Genomic DNA, 27,292 nt, shown 5'->3' with positions numbered 1-27,292 from the left:
CTGGTCCAGTTAAGTTTCCGGTCAATGGTGACCCCCCAAGTTGTTGATGGTGGGGAATTTGGCGATGGTAATGCCGTTGAATGTCAAGGGGAAGTGGTTAAACTTTCTCTTGTTGGGGAGGCCATTGCCTGGGACTTGTGTGGCGCGAATGTTACTTGCCACTTATCAGCCGAAGCCTGAATATTGCCCAGGGCTTGCTGTATGCGGGCATGGACTGCTTCATTATCTGAGGAGTTGCAAATGGAACTGAACACTGTGCAATCATCAGTGAATATCCCCACTTCTGACCTTATGTTTGAGGGAAGATCATTTATGAAGCAGCTGAAGATGTTTGGGCCTAGGACACTGCCCTGAGGAACTCCTGCAGTGATGCCCTGGGACTGAGATGATTGGCATCTAACAACCACAACCATCTTCCTTTCTGCTAGGTATGACTCCAGCCAGTGGAGGGTTTTCCCCTTGCTTCCCATTGACTTCAATTTTACTAGGGATTCTTGATAACACACTCAGTCAAATGCTGCCTTGATGTCAAGGGCAGTCACTCTCGCCTCACCTCTGGAATTCAGCTCTTTTGCCCACGTTTGGACCACGGCTGTAATGAGGTTGGGAGCCGAGTGGTCCGAGCGGAACCCAAACTGGGCATCAGTGAGCAGGTTATTGGTGAGTAAGTGCTACTTGATAGCACTGTCGATGACACCTTCCATCACTTTGCTGATGATTGAGAGTAGACTGGTGGGGTGGTAATTGGCTGGATTGGATTTGTCCTGCTTTTTGTGGACAGGACATACCTGGGCAGTTTTCCACACTGTCGGATAGATGCCAATGTTGTAGCTGTACTGGAACAGCTTGGCTAGAGGCGTGACTAGTTCTGGAGCACAAGTCTTCAGCATGATAGCCGGGATGTTGTCGGGGCCCAAAGCCTTTGCTGTATCCAGTGCGCTCAGCCGTTTCTTGATATCACGTGGAGTGAATTGAATTGGCTGAAGACTGGCTTCTGAGATGGTGGGGATCTCAGGAGTAGGCCGATATGGATCAGCCACTCGGTACTTCTCGCTGAAGATAGTTGCAAACGCTACAGCCTTGTCTTTTGCACTCATGTGCTGGGCTCCACCATCATTGAGGATGGGGATATTCATGGAGCCTCCTCCCACTGAAGAAGCCTTGGCGAGTTGCTGCAGTGCATCTTGTAGATGGTACACACTGCAGCCACGGTATGCTGGTGGTGGAGGGAGTGAATGGTTAAGGTAGTGGATGGGGTGCCAATCAAGCGGGCTGCTTTGTCCTGGATGGTGTCGAGCTTCTTGAGTGTTGTTGGAGCTGCACTCATCCAGGCAAGTGGAGAATATTCCATCACACTCCTTACTATGCATTTATGTGCCTTATAGATGGTGGAAAGGCTTTGGGGAGTCAGGAGGTGAGACACTCGCTGCAGAATACCTAGTCTCTGACCTGCTCTTATTGCCACAGTATTTATGTGACTAGTCCAGTTAAGTTTCTGGTCAATGGTGACCCCCCAGGATGTTGATGGTGGGGGATTCGGCGATGGTAATGTCGTTGAATGTCAAGGGGCGGTGGTTAGACTCTCGCTTGTTGGAGATAGTCATTGCCTGGCATTTGTGTGGCGCAAATGTTACCTCTCACTTATCAGCCCAAGCCTGAATGTCGTCCAGGTCTTGTTGCATGCGGGCATAGACTGCTCCATTATATGAGGAGTTGCGAATGGCACTTAACACTGTGCAGTCATCAGCAAACATCCCCATTTCTGACTTTATGTTGGAGGGAAGGTCATTGATGAAGCAGCTGAAGATGGTTGGGCCTCAGACACTGCCCTGAGGAACTCCTACAACGATGTCCTGGGGCTGAGATAATTGACCTCCAACCACCACAACCATCTTCCTTTGTGCTAGGTATGTCTCCAGCCAGTGGAGTGTTTTCTCCCCGATTCCCATTGACTTCAGTTTTACTAGGGCTCCTTGATGCCACACTTGGTCAAAAGCTGCCTTGATGTCAAGGGCAGTCACTCTCACCTCACCTCTGGAATTCAGCTCTTTTGTCCATGTTTGGACGAAGGCTGTAATGAGGGCTGGAGCCGAGTGGTCCTGGCGGAACCCAAACTGGGCATCAGTGAGCAGGTTATTGGTGAGTAAGTGCTGCTTGATAGCACGGTTAATGACACCTTCCATCACTTTGATGATTGAGAGTAGACTGATGGGGCGGTAATTGGCTGGATTGGATTTGTCCTGCTTTTTGTGGATAGGACATACCTGGGCAGTTTTCCACATTGTCGGATAAATGCCAGTGTTGTAGCTGTACTGGAACAGCTTGGCTAGAGGTGCGGCTAGTTCTGGAGCACAAGTCTTTAGCACGACAGCCGGGATGTCGAGGGAACTTCCTTCAGTTGCAAGACAGGAGGCAATTAAAATGTTTCGCTGTTGCATGAAATCTAAACACTTAGCTTTCTTTTATGACTAATGCAGATAGAAATGGCTTGAGAAATATACAAAACCTGTAATTCTAGGAGACTTAAAACATTTCCTTAATCTGGAGACAAGCGCATTAAGATAATCCTATATGTGAGAATATTATCACACTGTTTGACAGAGTACATAGATAGCTCATCTGCACTTTTTGGGAGCAACATAGTCTAAAGCCATTCAAACCAGCTGACTGGGTGAGGATTGCCTACTTCACATCAACATTTAGTATATATATATACTAGCTGAAGTGCCCGGCGGTGCCGAGGCTTTTTCGAGGGCATGTTGTTGTTGAAAGAGAGAGAGAGAGCGACTGGGGGGAAGAGAGAGAGCGACTGGGGGGAAGAGAGAGCGACTGGGGGGAAGAGAGAGAGCGACTGGGGGGAAGAGAGAGAGCGACTGGGGGGAAGAGAGAGAGCGACTGGGGGGAGGAGAGAGAGCGACTGGGGGGAAGAGAGAGAGCGACTGGGGGGAAGAGAGAGAGCGACTGGGGGGAAGAGAGAGAGCGACTGGGGGGAAGAGAGAGAGCGACTGGGGGGAAGAGAGAGAGCGACTGGGGGAAGAGAGAGAGCGACTGGGGGGAAGAGAGAGAGCGACTGGGGGGAAGAGAGAGAGCGACTGGGGGGAGAGAGAGAGTGACTGGGGGGAAGAGGGGGGAAGGGGAGGGGGGGAAGGGAAGGGGGGAGAGGGGGTGGGAGAGGGGGTAGGGGAGGGGGAGGGGGGAAGGAGAGGGGAGGAAGGGGCGGGGAGGAAGGGGGAGGGAGGGGGGAGAGTCCCCGAGCCCCGCCCCCCCCCAATCACCCGAGCCCCGCCCCCCCATCTCCCGAGCCCCCCCCCCCCGATATCCCGAGCCCCACCCCCCCCGGAGCCCCGATCTCCCGAGCCCCGCCCCCCGATCTGTGGAGCCCCGACCCGCGAGCCCCGCCCCCCCGAGCCCCGCCCCTCCGATCTCCGGAGCCCCGCCCCACCTGAGGGTCGCCCCCCCCGATCTCCCGAGCCCCGCCCCTCCCCGATCTGTAGTCCGGGCCCGCGATCTCCCGATGTCCCGCCTCCCGCTCCCCCGATGTCCCGAGCCCCGCCCCCCGCCCTCCCAAGCAGCGGCATCCCACTCTCCGGAGCCCTGCCCTCCCGCTTTCCGGAGCCCTGCCCTCCAGATCGCCGATTGCAGCTGAGAGACCCGCCCCCCGCCCGAGCCGAGCGCGGAACAGAGAGACGCCGCGTCTCAGCTGCTCCTGCTGCGCGCGCACCCTGACCCTCGTGGCTGACGCCGTTGCCCTGGGTAACGTGACGGGAGGGGGGTGAGGAGCTTAGCAGAAGCCCTAGCTCGGGCCTGGCTGGGCAAGAAAGGCCCAGGCTTTCAGGCCTAACAAAAAAACGGGGAAAGGTAGGAAAAAGAATGTTCAGGTTAGAAAAAATATTTACAAATGAATGAAGTTTTTTTTAAAACAATTTAATAAATTCAATTTTATTTTGCTGGAAATGTATATTTGAAAAGAAAGACGCAGAAAGCAGGAAAAAGAATGGAAGCAAGATGGCGGCCACTCACCTCGGTTCAGAAGGATAAGGCCCGCCCACACACGCACCGATTGGCCCGGCGGCACACGCCAGCAACCCGGCGTACGATTGGTCGAGCTCGAGCGGATAATGAGATGCTAATGAGCGGAATGTTAAGGTTTTTCGGATACCGCGGGCGCGATTTTAGCCCGGCCGAAACGTAAATACGCTTAAAACCGTTTTGGAAAGGTAAGCTTTCTTTCGACGTAACACACGCGTAGGTACGCCCTGTAACTTTCAAGCGCATAGCCGCCCAGACGCACACGTGCAGACAGACAGAAGGACAGACAGAAGGACCGATTTATATATATAGACTAGCTGGAGTGCCCGGCGGTGCCGAGGCTTTTTTGAGGGCATGTTGTTGTTGGAAGAGAGAGAGAGAGTGACTGGGGGGAAGAGAGAGAGCGACTGGGGGGAAGAGAGAGAGCGACTGGGGGGAAGAGAGAGAGCGACTGGGGGGAAGAGAGAGCGCGACTGGGGGGGAAGAGAGAGAGCGACTGGGGGGAAGAGAGAGAGCGACTGGGGGGAAGAGAGAGAGCGACTGGGGGGAAGAGAGGGTGGGGGGAAGAGAGGGTGGGGGGGAAAGGGGGGGAGGTGGGGAGGGAGGGGGGCGGGGGAGAGGGCGGGGGGGGAGAGGGCCGGGGGGAGGGGCGGAGGGCGGGAGGGGCGGGGGAGCGGGGTGGGAGGGGCGGCGGGGCGGGGGGGAGGGGGGGAAGGGAGGGCGGGGGGGGGGGAAAGGGCCGGGAGGGGAAGGGGGGGGGAGGAAGGGAGGGCTTGAGGCTGAGAGACGGCCACGCCCGGTTGCCGGGGTAACCCTGCCGCGCCGCCCCGCACTCTCGAGAGCCCCGCTCTCGAAGCCCCAGCCGCCCCGCCCCGCACTCACGAGAGCCCCGCTCTCCGAGCCCGCCCCGCTCTCCAAGCCCCAGCCGCCCCGCACTCCCGTTGCCGGGGTAACCCTTCCCGCTCACCAAGGCCGAGAACCGCACTCTCGAGAGCCCCGCCCCCCCCCGCCCAAGCCGAGCGCGGAACAGAGCCTCACCTGCTCCTGCTGCGCGCGCACCCTGACCCTCGTGGCTGACGCCGTTGCCCCGGGTAACGTGACACCGGGGGGGGTGGGGGTGAGGAGCTTAGCAGCAGCCCAATTACCTAGCTCGGGCCTGGCTGGGCAAGAAAGGCCCAGGCTTTCAGGCCTAAGAAAAAAACGGGGAAAGGTAGGAAAAAGAATCTTCAGGTTAGATAAAATATTTACAAATGAGTGATTTATTTTAAAACAATTTAATAAATTCAATTTTATATTGCTGGAAATGTATATTTGAAAAGAAGGACGCAGAAAGCAGGAAAAAGAATGGAAGCAAGATGGCGGCTACTCACCTCGGTTCAGAACGATAAGGCCCGCCCACACACGCACCGATTGGCCCGGCGGCACACGCCAGCAACCCGGCGTACGATTGTTCGAGCTCGAGGTCACTCTGTCGCTAATGAGCGGATAATGAGATGCTAATGAGCGGAACGTTAAGGTTTTTCGGATACCGCGGGCGCGATTTTAGCTCGGCCGAAACGTAAATCCGCTTAAAACCGTTTTGGAAAGGTAAGCTTTCTTTCGACGTAACGCACGCGAAGGTACGCCCTGTAACTTTCGAGCGCATAGCCGCCCAGACGCGCACCTGCAGACAGACAGACAGAAGGACAGACAGAAGGACCGATTTATATGTATATAGATAGATAGATAGATAGATAGAATAGATAGAGATATATATATATGGGCAGCGTGTCTTTCCACTTGAAAATCAGGACCAGACCAGACCCAAAGAAATGATAGGAAATCAGGGCCATTGAAGCTGCAACTCTACTTCAATATCAGTCAAAAAGTCTGTATAGAATACCAGCAATAATGTTTTGTGCATTGCACTTTCTGCCTATGGCAGTCTCCATCAGGAAAGGAAAGGAGATTGTCTCGAATTCCTAACCGTGTATGAAGAAGTTCAAGTACAAAGTTAATTACCACTTGGGCAATATATCTTTGGTTCTTTAATCATAAATCTTCTATGTTATTTAACAAAATAAGTTGAAATGCAGATTTCCTAATCTTTGTCTTTAATATCTTTAAAAAGCAGGTGGCTGAAGAAAGTCAGAAACAAGCATTATCTGGCTGTGATTAGAGCGAGATTCAGCGCTGCAGTCACACAATGAATCATGCAGTTGGTTTTCAACCATCTAGGCCAAAACATGTCCTTTGTATATCTGATCAGTTCAAATTGTAAGTAATAAATGCCATTGAAAATAGAAAATGTAGAAAAAATGAATATGACTAGGAAAAAAAGAGAATTGTCCTTGATCAGTTTATACTGTTTATTGAGGAAAGTAGGACATCGAGGCAATTACTTCTGCAATGAGTCAACACTGGACCACTTGGACATTTCTAAATTTTGCACCAGTTGCAGTTTTATTGCAGTCAGTGTTAAGTTGAAGCAGTGCGAGTTTACCTTCTGAGGTGGTCTCACACCACTTAAATTTTATTTGGATGAATTCATACTCCAATTACGCTACGGTAAAACTGTTTTAGATCAATGCAAGCTGTATGGTATCACTCACTACTAAGAGTCAAAATTTCAGCTTTGCAGAACAACCAAGCATACATCATCTCCACAGCTCACCAGCAAATGACCTTTCTCACTGCAGTTGATTGGGATGTGTCAAAGCAGAAGTCATAATTAAACTATGTGGGATCTTTATCTAAATACAGTAAAATATGTTGGTTGCGTCTATTTGTAACACCAGATTTCTGATTGGTCCCCTTGAAGGACAAGATTAGATTTCTGATTGATCCCCTTGGAGGTCAAGACCATCCAACAGTTTGTCTGGAATGTGTAATTTGACCCTGCCTGCTGTAGACAACCCTGCAATGTGTAATTTCATCCAGTCTTGCCAGACTACAGAATGTGGAAGTCTAGTTATCTTTGTGGCGATACTCTGTTAATATTCTTCAGTTGTAATTATAGTTGTGCTTGACTGGTAAAATAAAAGACTTTATACTCTAATTAGTGGGTGAATTAAGATGAGGTGAACGGCCTTCTTTGCCCATAATGATCTTGTGATTTTGTGCAATATTTGCCTGTGCACTAATAACTGGGGGAGGCAATCCTAGTAATGGGCAAACTGAAAAGAAACTGAAAGCAGCGATATGGGAATTCATCAAATCAGCAGTAATCACACAATTCAGAACCCATCAGCCTGAAAATAGGGCCCTTTGAGTCAACAAGCAAATACTTTCTGACCTGTCTATGGAATTGAAGGAGGATCCCTGCTACCATGAATTTATACACTGCTAATGCTTATGAAAGTGTCTACTTTCTATGGTACCTGTGCTTCTGAGATTGCAGCTAGAGCGAGCCAACAGGCAATGATCAGTGCTTTCTTACACCAAAAACAGCAAGGTCGCAATAGTGGTACCGGATTCCCACAATTCCCCACGCTGCTAAAACTGCTCTATTCTGTGAGCGGAGTGGCCATGTGTGGACAGAAGCTGGCTATGGGAGCAGCTGCCCCAAGTCAGAAAGGAGACAGGCAAGAACAAACTGCAGTGGTCACCAGGCAAGCTTGAATTTATTTCTCCCAGGTTGCTCACGGCAGTGTACGTGAATCAATTCTTAATTCTGGGAGACTTCCAGACAATCCGGGATGGTTGGCAACTCTATCTCTAGCCCAGTTTCCTAGATCGAAGTTCATCTAGTTTTCACCATGTGTTCCCTGCCACCAAGTGGGAGTCTGCCATGCCTGACAGTTAAAAGGGCAGAAGTGCCAGAAAATTGGCATATTAGCAGGGTAATTACAGTGAGGTGGTGGGAGTTGAGGCCACTACAAAGCTCTCTGTCTCTATGGAGGGAGTGTTAATGCTGCTTCCTAGGCCTTTTTAAAAAAAAAAGAATAATAATTCCTGGGATGTGGGCGTCACTGGCAAGGTATTGCCTATACTAGTTGGTCTGAGAAGGTGGTGGTGGTGGGCTTTTTTCTTGAACCGCTGCAATCTATGTGTGCTGACAGTGTTAAGTAGTTCAATACAACTGAGTGGCTTGCTAGGCCACTTCAGAGGGCAGCTAAGAGTCAACCACTTTGCTGTGGGACTGGAGCCACATATTGACCAGACCAGGTATGGGCGACAGCTTTCATTCCTTAGAGAACATTAGTGAACCAGTTGAATTTTTATGACAGTCTGACAGGTTCATGGTCACTTTTACTGATACCAGCTTTTACTTCCCTAATTTAAAAAAAATCTGAATTCATATTCTCAAACTGCCATGGAGGAATTTCAACTCACATTCTCTGGATTACTAGTCCAGTAACATAACCACTACACTACCCTATCCAGTATCTCGAGCCCCGACTGTCACCTGCCCCATGGTGGCCCTGGGAAGTGGCGGTATCATGGGTGATAGGGAAATTCGTCAGGGATCTGGTCCAGTCCCCCGCACCACCATTTGCATTACAGGCGAGGAAGGAGCAGCCAGTGGTGGTTCTGGCAAGGGTGAGAGGAGGGAAGTGCTGGTAAGGTAGTGAGGCAGTGGTAGACCTCACTGGTGAATTTTTCCATCACGCTTTGGCACTATCCTGCCCCATTTTGAGTAGAATTCAGCCTGTATGCATCTGTAGTTTAAAGTTGAGTTTTATCTTTTTATTCTTCCTGTTTTTACCTAATTGTCTTTTATTCCCCTTTGCTAGTAATTCTGTAAATAATAAAATACATTTTTGATGTCCCACTTGAAAATTAACTGATACCCCGTAAAGCTGGATTAACATTTTCTGAAACTGTAATTTAGACTGTACAATTTTCTTGTAGTCAGGATCCCTGGAATTTGATAATGATGTCAAAGGCATTGAAAGAGGCACAAAAGGCCAGGATGGAAGAGTCAAAATTCCTGAATGAGATAAAATGTTTTAATCATTGCTCACTCAGACTTGTGGAAAGTGTGGAAAAACCAAGGATTTCTTTACAAAGTAAGTTACACACACTATTGGAATACCTCTTTTGGATTGTTCCTGGTATTTATTAACAATGTTATATTTTTCTTTTCTAAATTAAATTTTCAAGAGTTCACATATATAAATAGATATTTTGTGAAGCTATTGTACATGTTGATTGCACTGCCCTTGCAGCAAGAGTACATTGAATAATCAGGTTTCTTCGTACTGCTGAGGCAAAGAATGTTTGAAGGTTGAGACAATGGGATAATTTTCGACTTCACGCTCTTGGTAGGGAGACTCACCCATTGGGAGCACTTATCGGAAATTCAGGCATGTGCTCTGCATGATTTGATAACTACTTACTGGAATGGTTCCAGGGATATGAGATTACAGTTATGTGGATAGACTGGAGAAGCTGGGGTTGTTCTCCTTAGAGCAGAGAAAGGTAAGAGGAGATTTCATAGAGGTATTTAAAATCATAAAGGGTTTAGATAAGTAAATTAAGAGAAACTGTTTCCAAAGGCTGATGGGTTGATAACGTGAGGACAAAAGAACCAGAGGCGACATGAGGAAAAACTTTTTGATGCAACAAGTGATTAGGATTTGGAATGCACTGCCTGATGGGGTGCTGGATACAAATTCAATAGTAGCTTTCAAAAATGAATTTAATAAATACTTGAAAGAGAAAAAAATTGCAGGAATATGGTGAAAGAGTTGGACTAACTGGCTTGCTCTTCGAAAGAGCTGGCGCAGACACAATAGGCCGAATGGCCTCCTGCTGTGCTGTATGATTCTAACGGTCAGAAAATTGTTTGCGGCCTAACCAGTGGTCCTGTTGGGGAGTTGATGATCTTGCCTGGTTTATTTTCTCTCCTATCTAATTATACAAGTTTGTGCTCTTGTTGGTTTGCTACTCCACATGCTGGCAAATCTCCCATGAAGCCATCATGCATCCTGTCCCCAATTCACTGTTCTCGCCCCCCAGGCCTGGAACTGGCATGGGTGCCCCGCTTCCCATTCTCTTGGGCCTCCAAGTAGCATGAGATCCACCTCCCAGGTCTGATTCTTGCTGCCCTCAGTGTTCAACTGCCACTTTACTGGCCATAACACATTGCTAGCGGGCCACAGGGATCCAACCCCTTCAAAAGAAGGACATGTTCTCCCGCCATCCCCGGACCCTCGAATTAAAAAAATATGAAAAAGACTACCTGGTCCATCAAGTCTATTCCATTCAGCCCTGTTGCAACAAGGCAACGCAGCACCGAATATTCTCCTACCCCCATTTCCTCTCCCAGGAAAAATAACAGATACAAAAAAGACACTAGGCCATTTCAGGCAAAAAAGATATCTTGGAAATTCATCTCCGACTCCCAAAGCTGATCAAAAATGAGTTTCAGGAGATAGCTGTGATCATGAGGTACATTACTCAACATCTCAAGTACCTTTTATGCACAGTGACATACATCAGCCTCCAGGAACCTGTCCAGCTCCCTTTTGTACATTTGCAACAAATCTGTACCCACTGCAAAAGCAGACAACTATTCCAAAGTCAATGACCCTCTGGCATCTAAGCTAGTTCTATGCTTACGTAACATATACTCATGTCCCCTTTGGAATAATCTGTTCAGTCTAGTCCTTTCATCATTTTAAATACTCAATCAAGTCTCTGTTTTCGGTGGTATTAGCTGAGGGATGAATGTTGGGCAGGACCCTGGAAACATTTCCCACTCTCTTTCAAGTATTGCCATGGAAATATTACTGTTCACCTGATTAGGTAGACAGAACCATAGGTTAACATCTCATGTGAAAGATGGAACTTCAAACAATTAAGCACTCTTTCATTTACACTCTTTTCATAATTATAATTATGATCTTGATAGTCCAAGCAAATAGCTCTAAGTGCAATTATTTGTCATTGTGGGTAATTAAGGGATTTCTGAGATCCACGCACAACACCATTCGGCACCACATGCACGCTCTCGAGTCCTCTCTTCAGCAGCATCAACTCACCCTATTTCAGAGTTGTCATGGTCCGCAGTTCCATTTCATCTTTCGCTTCATCTGACGCTTTAACAAAAAACTTTTATTCTTCCTTCCAGGTGTCAAGGACAGCAAGCTTCAACAACTCTTAGATATCAACGTCCCTCCAGATCCTTTTCCCCTTCATTTTCCTGACTCCATCCCTCCTTTCAATCTCGCCCTTTGTTGTGTTTTTACTATCACATCTGACCTTCCCCTCTCTGACCCCGAACAATCAGTCCTCAGCAAAAGCCTGAGCTTCATCCCCTTTGTCATTTTAATCACTCCTGTTCTCCACTCTATCACAGTCCTTCCCTTTTGTTCTTTCCTCTCCCCACTCTACGGCCCCTTTTCCCTGGCTCTGTACTTGCTTTTAAACTGTTATATCTCTAACTTCTTTCAGTTCTGATGGAAAGATCAGCGACCTAAAATGTTAATTCTGCACTGCTTCCTGTGTGGCCTGCCTCCCCCAATGCGTGGCCCATTCAAACTTTTGTGCATGCGCAGTATCTACAATGTAAAACCCGGTGAGTGGCCTGCGTGGGATCTTACAGATGACTGCACGGCCGCACAGCTTAGTGGGAACATTGCAGGGATGTAGGACAAATTGGATAGCTCTTCCAAAGAGCCGGCACAGGCACAATGGGCTGAATGGCTTCCTTCTGTGCTGTATGATTCTATGATTTAGTGAAGACAGAGAGAGGAAGAGAGACCGAAATGAATGCGGAGTGAGAGAGATGAAAGTCAAGGAGGAAAGCCTGAAATGAAAGCTGAAAGGGACCGAAGTGAAAGAGAGACAAACAGAGACTGAAGTGAAGGAGGAGAGAACATGAGAAGTAGGACAGGAGTAGGCCATACAGCCCTTCGAGCCTGGTCCGCCATTCAATAAGATCATGGCTGATCTTCGACCTCAATTCCACGTTCCTGCCCGATCCCCATGTCCTTGATTCCCCTAGAGTCAAAAAGACTATCTATATCAGCCTTGAATATACTCAACGACTCAGCATCCACAGCCCTTTGGGGTAGAGAATTCCAAAAATTCATAACCCTCTGAATGAAGAAATTTCTCCTTATCGCAGTCGTAAATGGCCGACCCCTTATCCTGAGACTATGCCCCCTAGATCTAGACTCTCCAGCCAGGGGAAACAATCTCTCAGCATCTACCCTGTCAATCCCCCTCAGAATCTTATACGTTTCAATGAGATCACCTGTCATTCTAAATTCCACAGAGTATAGGCCCAATCTACTCAATCTCTCCTCATAGGACAACCCTCTTATCCCAGGGATCAATCTAGTGAACCTTCTTTGCACCGCCTCTAAGGCACGTATGTCCTTTCTCAGATAATAAGACCAAAACTGTGCACAATGCTCCAGGTGTGGTCTCACCAAAGCCCTGTATAATTGTAGTAAGTCTTCTTTACTCTTGTACTTCAACTCCCTTGCAATAAAGGTCAACATGCCATTTGCCTTCCTAATTGCTTGCTATACCTGCATATTTTTTTATTTGTTCCTGTGATGTGGGCGTCGCTGGCAAGCTCAGCATTTATTGCCCTTCCCTATTTGCCCCTGAGAAGGTGGTGGTGAGCCACCTTCTTGAACCGCTGCAGTCTGTGTGGTGAAGGTACTCCCACAGAGTTGTTGGCCTGGATTTTGACCCAGCGACTATGAAGGAACAGCGATATATTTCCAAGTCAGGATGGTGTGTGACTTGGAGGGGAACTTGCAGGTGATGGTATTCCTATGTGCCTACTGCCCTTATCCTTCTAGGTGGTAGAGGTCGCAGGTTTGGGAGATGCTGCCGAAGAAGCCTTGGCGAGTTGCTGCAGTGCATCTTGTAGATGGTACACACTGCAGCCACGGTACGCTGGTGATGGAGGAAGTGAATGTCTAAGGTGGTGGAATGGGTGCCAATCAAGCGGGCTGCTTTGTTCTGGATGGTGGCGAGCTTCTTGAGTGTTGTTGGAGCGGCACTCATTCAGGTAAGTGGAGAGTATTCCATCATGCTCCTGGCTTGTGCCTTGTAGATGGTGGAAAGGCTTTGGGGAGCCAAGAGATGAGACACTTGCTGCAGAATACCCAGCCTCTGACCTGCTCTTGTAGCCACAATATTTATGTGGCTGCTCCAGTTAAGTTTCTGGTCAATGGTGACCCCCAGGATGTTGATGGTGGGGGATTCGGCGATGGTACTGCCGTTGAATATCAAAGGGCAGTGGTTAGACTCTTGCTTGTTGGAGATGGTCATTGCCTGGCACATGTGTGGTGCGAATGTTACCTGCCACTTATCAGCCCAAGCCCGAATGTCGTCAAGGTCTTGCTGCATGCGGACATGGACTGCCTCATTATCTGGAGAGTTGTGAATGATGCTGAACACTGTGCAGTCATTAGCAATTATGCCCATTTCTGCCCTTATGATGGAGGGAAGGTCATTGATGAAGCAGCTGAAGATGGTTGGGCCTAGGACACTGCCCTGAGGAACTCCTGCAAGGATGTCCTGGGGCTGAGATGATTGACAACCAACAACCACCTTCCTTTGTGCTAGGTATGACTCCAGCCAGTGGCGAGTTTTCCCCCTGATTCCCATTGACTTTGATTTTACTAGTACTCCTTGATGCCACACTCGGTCAAATGCTGCCTTGATGTCAAGGGCAGTCACTCTCATCTCGCCTCTGGAATTCAGCTCTTTTGTCCATGTTTGGACCAAGGCTGTAATGAAGTCTGGAGCCGAGTGGTCCTGGCGGAACGCAAACTGAGCATCGGTGAGCAGGTTATTGGTGAGTAAGTGCCGCTTTGTAGCACTGTCAAAGACACCTTCTATCACTTTGCTGATGATTGAGAGTAGACTGATGGGGCGGTAATTGGCCGGATTGAATTTGTCCTGCTTTTTGTGGACAGGACATACCTGGGCAGTTTTCCACATTGTCGGGTTGATGCCAGTTTTGTAGCTGTACTTGAACAACTTAGCTAGAGGCGTGGCTAGTTCTGGAGCACAAGTCTTCAGCACGACAGCTGGGATTTTGTCAGGGCCCAAAGCCTTTGCTGTATCCAGTGCGCTCAGCTGTTTCTTGATATCACGTGGAGTGTATCGAATTGACTGAGGACTGGCTTCTGTGATGGTGGGGCTGTCAGGAGGAGGCTGATATGGATCATCGACTCCGCACTTCTGGCTGAAGATGGTTGCAAACATTTCAGCCTTTTGCATTCGTGTGCTGGGCTCCGCCAACATTGAGGATGGGGATATTCATGGAGGTTCCTCCTACATTAGTTGTTTAATTGTCCACCACCATTCACGACTGGGTGTGGCAGGACTGCAGAACTTTGATCTGATCCATTGATTGAGGCATCACTTAGCTCTGTCTATAGCATGCTGCTTCCATTGTTTAGTGTACATGTAGTCCTGTGTTGCAGCTTCTCCAGTTTGGCACCTCATTTTTAGGTATGCCTGGTGCTGCTTCTGGCATGCTCTTCTGTACTCCTCTTTGAACCAGGGTTGGTTCCCTGGCTTGATGGTAATGGTAGAGCGAGGGATCTGCCGAGCCATGAGGTTACAGATTGTGGTGGAATACAATTCTGCTGCTGATGGCCCAGTTTTGAGCTGCTAGATCTGTTCTGAATCAATTCCATTTAGCATGGTGGTAGTGGCACACAACATGATGGAGGGTGTCCTCAGTGTGATGACGGGACCTCATCTCCACAATGACTGTGCGGTGGTCACTGCTACCAATGCTATCATGGGCAGATGCATCTGCGACAGGTGGTCACTGCTACCAATGCTATCATGGGCAGATGCATCTGCGACAGGTAGATTGGTGAGGACGAGGTCAAGTAGGTTTTTCCGTCGTGTTGGTTCTCTCACCACCTGCTGCAGGCCTAGTCTGGCAGCTATGTCCTTCATGACTCGGCCAGCTCGGTCAGTAGTGGTGCTACCGAGCCACTCTTGGTGATGGACATTGAAGTCCCCCACCCAGAGTACATTCTGTGCCCTTGCTACTCTCACTGCTTCTTCCAAGTGGTGTTCAACATGGAGGAGTACTGATTCATCAGCTGAGGGAGGGCAGTAGGTTGTAATCAGCAGGAGGTTTCCTTGCCCATGTTTGACCTGAAACCATGAGACTTCATGGGGTCTGGAGTCAATGTTGAGGACTCCCAGGGCCACTCCCTCCCGACTGTGTACCACAACCACTGGTGGGTCTGTCCTGTCAGTGGGACAGGACATACCCAGGGAATGGTTATAGAGGAGCCTGGGACATTGGCTGAAAGGTATGATTCTGTGAATATGACTATGTCAGGCTGTTGCTTGACCAGTCTGTGGGACAGCTCTCCCCATTTTGACACAAGTCCCCAGATGTTAGTGAGGAGGACTTTGCAGGGACGACTGGACTGGGTGTGCCATTGTCGATGCCGGGTGGTCCGTCCGGTTTTATTCTTATTGTTTTAGAAACATAGAAAACTAGAAGCAGGAGTAGGCCATTCGGCCCTTCGAACCTGCTCCACCATTCAATATGATCATGGCTGATCCTTTATCTCAATACCATATTCCCACTCTCTCCCCATACTCCTTGATGCCTTTTGTGTCTAGAAATCTATCTATCCCCTTCTTAAATATATTCAGTGACTTGGCCTCCACAGCCTTCTGTGGTAGAGAATTCCACAGGTTCACCACCCTCTGTGTGAAGAAATTTCTCCTCATCTCAGTCCTAAATGTCCTACCCCTAATCCTGAGACTGTGACCCCTCGTTCTAGACCCCCCAGCCAGGAGAAACATCTTCCCTGCATCCAGTCTGTCTAGCCCTGTCAGAATTTTATACGTTTCAATGAGATCCCCTCATTTTTCTAAACTCTAGTGAATACAGGCCTAGTCGACCCAATCTCTCCTCATACGATAGTCCTGCCATCCCAGGAATCAGTCTGGTGAACCTTTGCTGCACTCCCTCTATGGCAAGTATATCCTTTCTTGGGTAAGGAGACCAAAACTGCACACAGTACTCCAGGTGTGGTCTCACCAAGGCCCTGTACAACTGTAGTAAGACATCCTTGCTCCTGTACTCAAATCCTCTTGCAATGAAGGCCAACATACCATTTGCCTTCCTAACTGCTTACTGCACCTGCATGTTTGCTTTCAGTGACTGGTATACAAGGACACCCAGGTCCCTTTGTACATCAGCATTTCCCAATCTATCACCATTTAAATAATACTCTACCTTTCTGTTTTTCCTACCAAAATGGATAACTTCACATTTATCCACGGTATACTGCATCTGCCATGTATTTGCCCACTCACTCAACTTGTCTAAATCGCCTTGAAGCCTCTTTGCATCCTCCTCACAACTCACAATAGTTTTGTGTCATCAGCAAACTTAGAAATATTACATTTGGTTCCCTCATCCAAATCATTGATATATATTGTGAATAGCTGGGGCCCAAGCACTGATCCCTGCAGTACCCCACTAGCCACCACCTGCCACCCCGAAAAAGACCCATTTATTCCTACTCTCTGTTTCCTGTCTGTTAACCAATTTTCAATCCATGCCAGTATATTACCTCCAATCCCATGTGCTTTAATTTTGCACACTAACCTCTTATGTGGGACTTTATCAAAGGCCTTCTGAAAAGCCAAATACACCACATCCACTGGTTCTCCCTTATCTATTCTACCAGTTACATCCCCAAAAAACTCCAGTAGGTTTGTTAAACATGATTTCCCTTTCATAAATCCATGTTGACTTTGCCTAATCCTGTTGATATTTTCTAAGTGTCCTGTTATCACATCCTTTATAGTAGACTCTAGCATTTTCCCTACTACTGATGTTAGGCTAACTGGTCTGTAGTTCCCAGTTTTCTCTCTCCCTCCTTTTTTCTGTAGCTGTTTGTTACAACTGAGTGGCTTGCTAGGCCATTTCAGATGTCTGGAATCACATATATGCCAGACCAGGTAAGGACAGTAGATTTAATTCCCTAAAGGACATTTAGTGAAGCAGATGAGTTTTTACAACAATTGAATAGTTTCTATGGTCACTATTACTGATACTTGCTTTTTAATTCCAGATTTATTTAATTAACTGAATTTAAATTCCCCAGCAGCCATGGTGGGATTTGAACTCATGGTATCATTAGTTCGGGTCTCTGTATTACTACTCCAGTAACATAACCACTATGCTACCGTTCCCAACGTTAACTTAGTGTTTCCTGTACGAGGACAACTAAATCTCTCTGAACACCAACATTTAATAGTTTCACAACATCTGTTTTTCTAATCTTCCTACCAAAGTGAATAACCTCACATTTCCCCACATTATACTCCATCTGCCACCTTATTACCCACTCACTTAACCTGTCTATATCCCTTTGCAGACTCTTTGGGCTCGAATTTCCAAGCCCCATGGAGGCGGGAGTGGTGGAAAAATTGCAGAATCGGGGGGCAAGAACCCATCCCGTCCCCAACCCGCCTCTGTGCCAATGTCCCAGGAGGCGGGTATCTGACCTGTGCTGGGAGCCGCCTCCCCGAGGCGGGAAGGGGATTAGTGCCAATTAACTGTTTGTTAACAGGTAGTAAACAAGCAGTTTTTTGCCTAATCCCTATTTTTAGCCCTGAAGTGTGGGCTTCCTGACGGCTCCGAACCATGGCAAGTTAGCGAGGTGGACCGTCGGTCTGAAGGGGTTGGAGGGGTCGAGATGTCCGTTCTGCAGGTGAGTGATGGGTGCATGTGTGCAGAGGTAAGTGTAAAGTGTTTTAATAAGTTTTACTTACCTTTACTTTCTCCTGCAGGCTTCCTTCCTTCAGTTCTCGGGAGTCCCTCAGTTCACCAGCGCAGAAAGCAGAATGGCCGCATGAACTGTCAAAAGCTGCAGCATTCTGCTTTCTGGTCTGGAGAGATCTCTAACTGAGTCTGAGTAGAAGGACTCAAGTTAGAAGACAGATTGTCAGTGTTTGACAGCTTTACAGAGCTGTCAAATGCTGATTTTTCATCTGTCAAAAGCTCTTGACAGATGAAATGTTAATCATTGACGTAACCAGGTGTCTCTTAATTGGCCTGCTGAGCCCGCTGGGTGGGCTTAACAAGATCAATCAAGGAAAAATAGTGTGGGTTGGCCACAAGTCGACAGAGGCGGGACTACAACCCAAAAAGTTGGAGTCCCGCCTCCATCACGTCCCCATTGACAAAATCCAGCCCTTTGTGTCCTCCTCACAGCTTACTGTCCCACCTAGCTTTGTATCATCAGCAAACTTCGATACATTGCACTCGGTCCCTTCATCTATGTCATTAATATAGATTGTAAATAACTCTGGCCCAAGCACTGATCCTTGCGGCACCCCACTAGTTACAACCTGCCAACTGGAAAATGACCCGTTTATCCCTACTCTCTGTTTTCTGTCTGTTAACCAATCCTCTATCCATGCTAATATATTACCCCCAACCCTATGAGCCCTTATCTTGCATAGCAACTTTTTATGTGGCACCTTATTGAATGCCTTTTGAAAATCCAAATATACTACATCCACTGGTTCCCCTTTATCTACCCTGCTAGTTACATCCTCAAAAAACTTTAATAAATTTGTTAAACACAATTTTCCTTTCATAAAACCATGTTGACTCTGCCTAATCATATTATGATTTTCTAAGTTCCCTGTTACCACTTACTTAATAATGAATTCCAGCATTTTCCCGCTGACTGATGTCAGGCTAACTGGCCTGTAGTTCCCTATTTTCTCCCTCCCTCCTTTCTTGAATAGTGGGGTTACATTTGCTACCTTTCAATCTGCTGGAACTGTTCTAGAATCTAGGGAATTATGGAAGATCACAACCAATGCATCCACTATCTCTGCAGCCACCTCTTTTAGAACCCTAGTATGTAGACCATCAGGTCCAGGGGATTTGTCTGCTTTTAGTCCCATTAGTTTCTCAAGTAGTTTTTCTCTGCTAATATTAATTACTTTACGTTCGTCACACTCATTAGCCCCTTGGTTCATCACTATTTTTTGGTTTGCTTTTTGTATCTTCTACTGTGAAGACAGATACAAAATATTTGTTTAAAGTCTCTGCCATTTCCTTATGCCCCATTATAATTACACCTGTCTCAGCCTCTAAGGGACCAATGCTTACTTTTGCTACTCTTTTTTTCATACTTGTAGAAGCTCTTACAATCTGTTTTTATATTTCTTGCTGCTTTACTCATTCTATTTTCTCCCACTTTAATCAATTTTTTGGGCATTGTTTCCTGGTTTCTAAAGCTCTCCTAATCCCCAGGCTTACTGCTATTCGTCACAACATAAATAAGCCTCTTTTAATCTAATACTGTCCTTAACTTCTTTAGTTAGCCACGGATGGATCACTTTTTCTGTGGAGTTTTTATTTCTCAATGGAATGTATATTCATTGAGAATTTTGAATTTTTTTTTTAATGTTTGCCACTGCTTATCTACCATCATACCTTTTAACCTAATTTCCCAATCTACCTTAGCCAACTCACTCCCCATCATGTCTATATAATTGGCTTTATTTAATTTTAAGACTTGTTTCGGACTGAAAGAATTTCACTGTGAAATACATCATATTATCAATCTTCCCCAGAGGATCCTTTACTATGAGATTACTAATTAATCCTATCTCATTATGCAATACAAGATCTAAAATAACCTGTTCCCTGGTTGGTTCCATGACATATTGTTCTCGGAAACTGTCTCGAATGCATTCCATGAATGCGTCCTCCAGACTACCTTTGCCAATTTTATTTGCCCAGTCTATATGAAGATTAATGTCCCCCATGATTATTGTATTACTTTTGTTCCAAGCTCCAATTATTTGTTGATTAATACTCTATCCAACAGTATAGCTACTGTTTGGGTGCCAATAAACTCCTCCCACCAGTGTTTTCTGTGCCATGTTATTTCTTATCTCCACCCATACGGATTCTACTTCCTGATCTTCCAAACCAAGATTCTCTCTCACTACTGTCCTTATGTCACCCTTTATTATCAGGGCTACCCCCTTCCTTTTCCATTCTGCCTGCCTTTTCAAAATGTCTAGAACCCTGGAATATTTAGTTCCCAACCTTGGTCACCTTGCAACCATGTCTCTGTAATGGCTGCTAGATCAAAGCCATTTATCTGTATTTGTGCCACTAATTCATCTATCATGTTATGAATGCTTCGTGCATTCAGATAAAGAGCCTTTAATTTGAACTTTTTACCATTATTCCCTGCAATCACCTTATTCGCTGATGCACTATTATTGTTAAACTCTGTCCCTTCCTGTCACACTCTGCTTATCTTTACCCAAATCGCTACATTGCTCTATTGCCTTCACTTTTCTCTTTAGAGTTCTAAATTTACCCACACCTGAGCCCCCCCCCCCTTTTAGTTTAAAGCCATATCTACAGCCCTAGTTATTCGATTCTTCAGGACACTGCTCCCAACCTGGTTTAAGTAAAAACCGTCCCAATGGAACAGCTCCCTCTATCCCCAGTATTGGTGTCAGTGCCCATGAATCAAAATTGAGACAGCAATTTAAGGTATATGTCTTCTTTCTTTCTTAGGCAGTCCCTCGGAACCGAGGATGACTTGCTTCCACATTAAAAATGAGCTCGCAGGTGACTGATTAGTCCAATGCGGGACCTACAGTCTCTGTCACAGGTGGGGCAGACGGTGGTTGAAGGGGCGGGTGGGTGGGGTGCTTGGATTGACATGCGCTCCTTGCGCTGCCTGCGCTTGGCTTCCGCTTGCTCCCAGCGAAGAGACTCGAGGTGTTCAGCGCCTTCCCGGATGCTTCTCCTCCACTTTGTGCGGTCTTGGGCCAGGGATTCCCAGGTGTTGGTGGGGATGTTGCACTTTTTCAAGGAGGCTTTGTGGGTGTCCTTGAAGCGTTTCCTCTGCCAACCTGGGGCTCTCTTGCCGTGCCGGAGCTCTGAGTAGAGCGCTTGTTTTGGGAGTCTCGTATCGGGCATGCAGACAGTGTGACCCGTCCATCGGAGCTGATTGAGCGTGGTCAGAGCTTCGATGCTGGGGATGTTGGCCTGAGCAAGAACACTGACGTTGGTGCGCCTATCCTGCCAATGGATTTGCAGGATCTTGTGGAGGCAGCGTTGGTGGTACCTCTCCAGTGCTTTGAGGTGCCTGCTGTACATGATCCATGTCTCTGAGGCATACAGCAGGGCAGGTATCACTGCTGCCCTGTAGACCATGAGCTTAGTGCCGGGTTTGAGGTCCTGGTCTTCAAACACTCTCTTCCTCAGGCGACCGAAGGCTGCACTGGCACACTGAAGGCGGTGTTGGACTTCGTCGTCGACATCTGCCCTTGTTGACAGTAGGCTCCCGAGGTATGGAAAGTGGTCCACGTTGTCCAAGGCCTTGTTGTGGATTTTGATAATCGGGGGGGGCAGCACTGTGTGGCGGGGGCAGGTTGGTCGAGGACCTTTGTCTTACGGATGTTTAGTGTAAGGCCCATGCTCTCATATGTTGCCAGTACGTGTGGTGAATGTGGATTTATTACAAGCCTTCAAAAGGGAACTAGACAAGTTCCTGCAAGTGGATGATATCCTGAGTTATAGAAGGTAGGTGAGTTTGCTGGGACCAGTGTTACCAGTCGCTGTAGTCTCTTTGCTCGATTGCCTTCGAGGGTCAGTAAGGAACTTCCCAAACTTTTTTCCTAAACCTTTCTACTGTTTTTTGTTTTCTTTTGGCTTTCCCAGGAGATTGTGTGACTGTATGGAGAGCGTGGGGAGATGGAGTTGATGGTGTGTGTAGATTGCACCACGTCAGGATAGGACAGGCTTGATGGACTAGCTTTTTTTTCCTGTCCTCTTTGGTATATGTTCATAAAAGGGATAGAGTAATTCCCAAGTGGTGATGCGGGAGATGGGAGAAGAGGATTCTCTGATGGTTTGGCTTAGCTAGCCTGATTTTCTTTTTAAAAGAGGCACTGTCCTTATTCCTGGTGGTGGAAAACAGTTACAGGTTATTTCATTATAATCTCTCACCTAAGGAGCACAATTTCATCTTGGCAGTGCAGTCGATCATTTTGACACAATTTGTGTCACCAAGTCATAGGCCGGAATTTTCCCCTAAAAAGAAAAGTGTGGGTTTGGATCGTGGGGGCAGTTAAATTGTTAAAAATGGGATTCCGGACCTGATCCCGCCTCCAGCCCACCCACTTCTGGTTTTAATGGAGCTGGTACAGGGGCGGGCGACCGACCCGCACCCAGGGGGCGGTATGTCAATTTAAATATTGTAATGAGGCTGGCAGTCTCTTTTTTCACCTCCATTTTCAATTTAGCTGCCTGTGGACGGGAAACCTGACAGTTAAACCGAGGCAGCGATTGCTGGACCCAGGAATTATGTGGCTTCATACCTACCTCCTGGATCCAAGGTCCCTACCAAACCTACCCCCCACGATCGGAGACCCCACCACGAGGCCCCCGATCCCCACCATGAGGCCTCCCCCCAACCCCACCGAATATGCTGAGGCTGGCCGCAGTCCTCCGGTGGCCGGCCCCAATCCTCTCCGCTACCCCCCCCCCCCACTCCTGTCGACCCCCTCCCAATTGTCCCCCTCCCGATCACCAACCCCCTCCCGATCACCGACGCCCACCTGATCCCCGACACCCCCCAATCCCCGATCCCCAACCCCCTCCCGATCCTCCAACCCCCTCCCGATCCTCCAACCCCCTCCCGATCACCGATCCCCGACCCCCTCCCAATCACCGACGCCCACCTGATCCCCGACCCCCCTGCCGATCCCCGACACCCCCAATCCCCGATCCCCAACCCCCTCCCAATCCTCCAACCCCCTCCCGATCACCGATCACCGACCCCCTCCCAATCCTCCAACCCCCCTTCCCGATCACCGACGCCCTCCCGATCCCCGACCCCCTGCCAATCCCCGACACCCCCCGATCCCCGCCCCTCAGCCGATCCTCCAACCCCCTCCCGATCCCTGACCCCCTCCCGATCACCGACCCCACTCCCGATCCTCAACACCCTCCTGACCCCCGACTGTTCCTCCGGCCGAACCCCCTCCCAGCGACCCCCAGATCCCCGACCATGCCGACCCCTCCCCTGGACCGACCCCTCACATCTGAAGCCTACCTGCCTGCAGCCAGCCAGCCTCTCAATCTGGCTGGCTGCAGGTGGGAATCTGAGGCCTCAATTTCAAATCAGGCCCTGCCATTAAAGTTGGCAGGGCCAGCGGGAAACCTGCCCGTCCCCAACCCACCTCCCTTGTAAAACACTTTTTAAAGAGAAAATTGTTTCTTTGAGTATGCAGGATTTGATTTCAAGTCCATCCAGTTTACCTTTTCATATTATTTGAGGTGTGTTGACTCACATTATAATTGATAGCTTTATATCCAATGACTAATAATAGTAGTCTTGATGAGCAATACTGAGAACATATTCAAATATAATTAGAAAAGTTTTTTTTATTACCAGCGATTGAAATCGAAAGAACCATTAACACTCTGAGACTGGCGAAGATTTTCGAAATGCAGAATCAACAGTGGATTGAATCCCCACCAGTAACCATAGAGGGGATAGTCACAAGACACCCAAAACAAAAAGACAGTGAAGGCGAGTAACACTGCTGGAAACAAGTGAACTACACACACAGCTTTAGTGAGCTGGCTCTAGATTTTTGATACCTTCATGTGTGCAACTGGAGAAGGACGAGCTATCTCGAGGCAGAGCAGCTCTTCAAGCTCCAGATTCTGAACCGAACCGGCTGCTGTTGTAACTTTGTTTTGTATGTTTGGCTACTTTCCACATTAAAACCCAATTCTAAGCTTGAATCCATGGCCTTCTGACTCAGAAGCAAGAGTGCTACCACTGAGCTTAAGTTATGACCTTCCCAAATGCCACTGCACTTTCAGTGCAACTCCTTATCTTCATGTTTCATAAGGAATATTTTCAGGGCTTTTTTTTTAGCTGTCAGATTTTCTGTGCCTGCATCAGCTTTTACTAGTTTTCTAGTTTGGCACGTATGGGCTGAACAAAATCGACATCAATTAGAACATCAGTTATAAGACAGGAGATTTTTTTAAACCTATTTTTTGTAGCTGTTACATAGGCAGGAGCAAGTATTTTTTATTCTTCCTATACCAACCTCTTGCTTTAAAATGTAGTCACCTGGAATCTAAGCTATTACTCTGTGTTTAATATCTGTGGTGGGGAAACATTTTAGAGACTAATTTATAATGAAATTACCATTGGGTAAAAACAAAATAGATAGAAGTAAACAGCAGGGCATTTAGAAATGGACAGCTATACTTGCCAAACGTCATAGAGTTCTTTGAGAAAATGTGGTAAACCACTGTTGTACCTGCCTGTGTGGGTGTTTGTATTCCACTGTGTACATGTCTGTACATGCCTCGGCTGACTCCTCCCACGAGTCCAGGTATAAAGGTGACTGCTCCACAGTCCCTCTGTATTCTGGACTGGTCGACCACTCGAGGCACACCTTCATTCTCTTGTTAATAAAAGCCTGTTAGTTACTCGCTTAACCTCAGTCTTTTGAGTAATTGATAGCGCATCAATTTTATTAACAAGAGAATGAAGGTGTGCCTCGAGTGGTCGACCAGTCCAGAATCTGACGTATAACAAGGAGAAGTGCATATTCCGCACAACCCGCCTCGCCATCCTTGGCTGTGTTGTGGAACACGGAGTCATCGGTCCCGACCCCGACCGGATGCGTCCCCTTATGGAACTCCCACTGCCCCACTGCCTCAAGGCCCTGAAGAGGTGCCTAGGGTTTTTCTCCTATTACGCCCAGTGGGTCCCCTACTATGTGGACAAGGCCCGTCCGCTGATCAAGTCCACCTCTTTTCCCTTGACGGCAGAGGCCCGCTTAGCCTTCCACCGTATCAAGGAAGACATTGCCAAAGCCACCATGCACGCAGTGGACGAATCCACCCCCTTCCAGGTGGAAAGCGACGCGTTCGACTTTGCCCTGGCCGCTACCCTTAATCAGGCGGGGAGACCCGTGGCCTTCTTTTCACAAACCCTCCAGGGCCCGGAGACCAGACACTCCGCTGTTGAGAAGGAGGCCCAGGCTATTGTGGAGGCTGTGCGTCATTGGAGGCACTACCTGGCCGGAAAACGATTTACCCTGCTCACTGACCAGCGTTCAGTTGCTTTTATGTTTAACAACAAGCAGAGGGGCAAAATCAAAAACGACAAGATCTTGAGGTGGAGAATCGAACTTTCCACCTACAATTACAAGATCTTGTACCGGCCCGGGAAGCTCAATGAGCCCCCGGATGCTCTATCGCGTGGCACCTGCGCCAGCGCGCAGATCGATAGACTGCGGGCCCTGCACAATGACCTCTGCCACTCGGGGGTCACCAGGTTCTTCCACGTCATCAAGGCCCGCAACCTGCCTTACTCCATTGAGGAGGTCAGGACCATGACCAGGAACTGCCAAGTCTGCGCTGAGTGCAAACCGCACTTTTATAGACCAGACAGGGCTCACCTGATAAAAGCCACTCGGCCCTTCGAGCGCCTGAGCGTTGATTTTAAAGGGCCTCTCCCCTCCTCCGACCGCAATGTGTACTTCCTCAACATTATTGATGAGTACTCCCGTTTCCCGTTCGCCATCCCCTGCCCGGACATGACCAGTGCCACGGTCATTAAATGTCTGAACGACCTCTTCACCCTGTTCGGTTTCCCCAGCTATATCCATGGCGACCGGGGCTCATCGTTTATGAGCGACAAACTCCGCCAGTACCTGCTCGCTAGGGGTATTGCCACAAGCAGGACCACCAGTTACAACCCCCGGGGGAACGGACAGGTGGAAAGAGAGAATGCGACAGTTTGGAAGGCCGCCCTGCTAGCCTTAAAGTCTAGGGGCCTCCCGACCTCCTGCTGGCAGGATGTGCTCCCCGATGCGCTCCACTCTATTCGGTCACTGCTCTGCACTGCCACTAACGCCACCCCTCATGAGAAAATGTTTGTCTTCCCAAGGAAGTCCACATCGGGGACATCGCTACCGCCATGGCTGACGTCCCCAGGGCCGGTCCTACTGAGAAGACACGTGAGGACCCATAAAACGGACCCCCTGGTCGAGAGGGTTGACCTCCTCCACGCCAACCCCCAGTATGCTTACATTGCGTACCCGGACGGGCGGGAGGACACAGTCTCCATACGAGACCTCGCACCCTCGGGGGCCCCAGTAACCCACTACCCACTACCACCACCCCCCCCCACGATCCAATATCCAACCCCAGCAGACGGCACGCCTGGGCCCCGCGACCCGCTCGATACCCACGAGGACTACACACCAGTGCCCCAGCCTACGCGGGACTCAACGCCGGAAGCTTCACTACCCCTCCCGTCGCCACGTCGATCACAGCGGCAGACAAGACCTCCGGAGAGACTCCAATACACAAACTTTTAATACACTTCACCCCGCCGGACTCATTTTTAAACAAGGGGTGAATGTGGTAAACCACTGTTATACCTGCCTGTGTGGGTGTTTGTATTCCACTGTGTACATGTCTGTACATGCCTCGGCTGACTCCTCCCACGAGTCCAGGTATAAAGGTGACTGCTCCACAGTCCCTCTGTATTCTGGACTGGTCGACCACTCGAGGCACACCTTCATTCTCTTGTTAATAAAAGCCTGTTAGTTACTCGCTTAACCTCAGTCTTTTGAGTAATTGATAGCGCATCAGAAAGTAAATGGGGGAAATACAGTGGGCATAGCGTACATGGGTTTTAGGAAAGCCTTTGCAAAGGCACAATTTGGGAGATTATTAGGGAAGATTAAGATGATATAGAATTGGGGGGAGGATAGAAAACTGGATTCAAAATCAGTTAGAATGGAGAAACCAGAGAGTAGAGTGTCAATGTCAACGTTCCGCCGACTGACGGAAATGGTGTGTGCGGGAAGGGGTGGGGGCTGTTGGGGGGCGGTTCGCACCATGTTCACAACATGTTCCCACGCCCTCCACCATTTTTTTGGTCAGAATTCAGGCACGGGAAGGCCGCCCGCCACAGAGGAGTGGGGGGCCTGACTTAAATTGTCAATGCCGCATCCCAATGACGCCATCAGGTCACCTGTAAGCATCAGCGCAGGCCCCAAGGATTTTTGTATCGGACATTTTGTATGATTGTTACTGCTGATTGACCAGCAGCCTGTTTGGAGAAGATGGGAGGGGCCCAGGTGTTCGTGATGGACAGGAGATTCCAACCAGGCCTACAAACTGATTACGGGAGAATGTCTGAGCAGAGTTCTCTGGGAAACAATGGGCCCGGGTAGGTGACTCATGGTAACGGGCAGAAGATGGAGGGCTATTGTAAAT

General features: G+C 48.4%; 1 long non-coding RNA gene across 2 annotated transcripts in view; it reads left to right on the top strand.

The window, feature by feature from the left end:
* The window catches only part of LOC147123032 (uncharacterized), a 44,833-nt gene extending 21,051 nt beyond the window's left edge, over window positions 1-23,782 (top strand). Inside the window, exons 2-4 of one of the 2 annotated variants that reach the window (XR_015073157.1) lie at window positions 6,143-6,285; window positions 8,863-9,020; window positions 23,427-23,782. This is a non-coding gene — a long non-coding RNA (uncharacterized LOC147123032). Of the gene's footprint in view, window positions 1-6,139; window positions 6,286-8,862; window positions 9,021-23,426 lie in introns of both variants that reach the window. The other variant, XR_015073156.1, reaches the window with a different exon arrangement.
* Window positions 23,783-27,292: the final 3,510 nt, after the last annotated feature.

The sequence above is a fragment of the Somniosus microcephalus genome, chromosome 2, assembly GCF_052327205.1.
Source record: "Somniosus microcephalus isolate GS21.2 chromosome 2, FLI_Smic_1.0, whole genome shotgun sequence".
NCBI classification, from domain to species: domain Eukaryota; kingdom Metazoa; phylum Chordata; class Chondrichthyes; order Squaliformes; family Somniosidae; genus Somniosus; species Somniosus microcephalus.
This window is presented reverse-complemented; position numbering and strand designations above follow the sequence as displayed.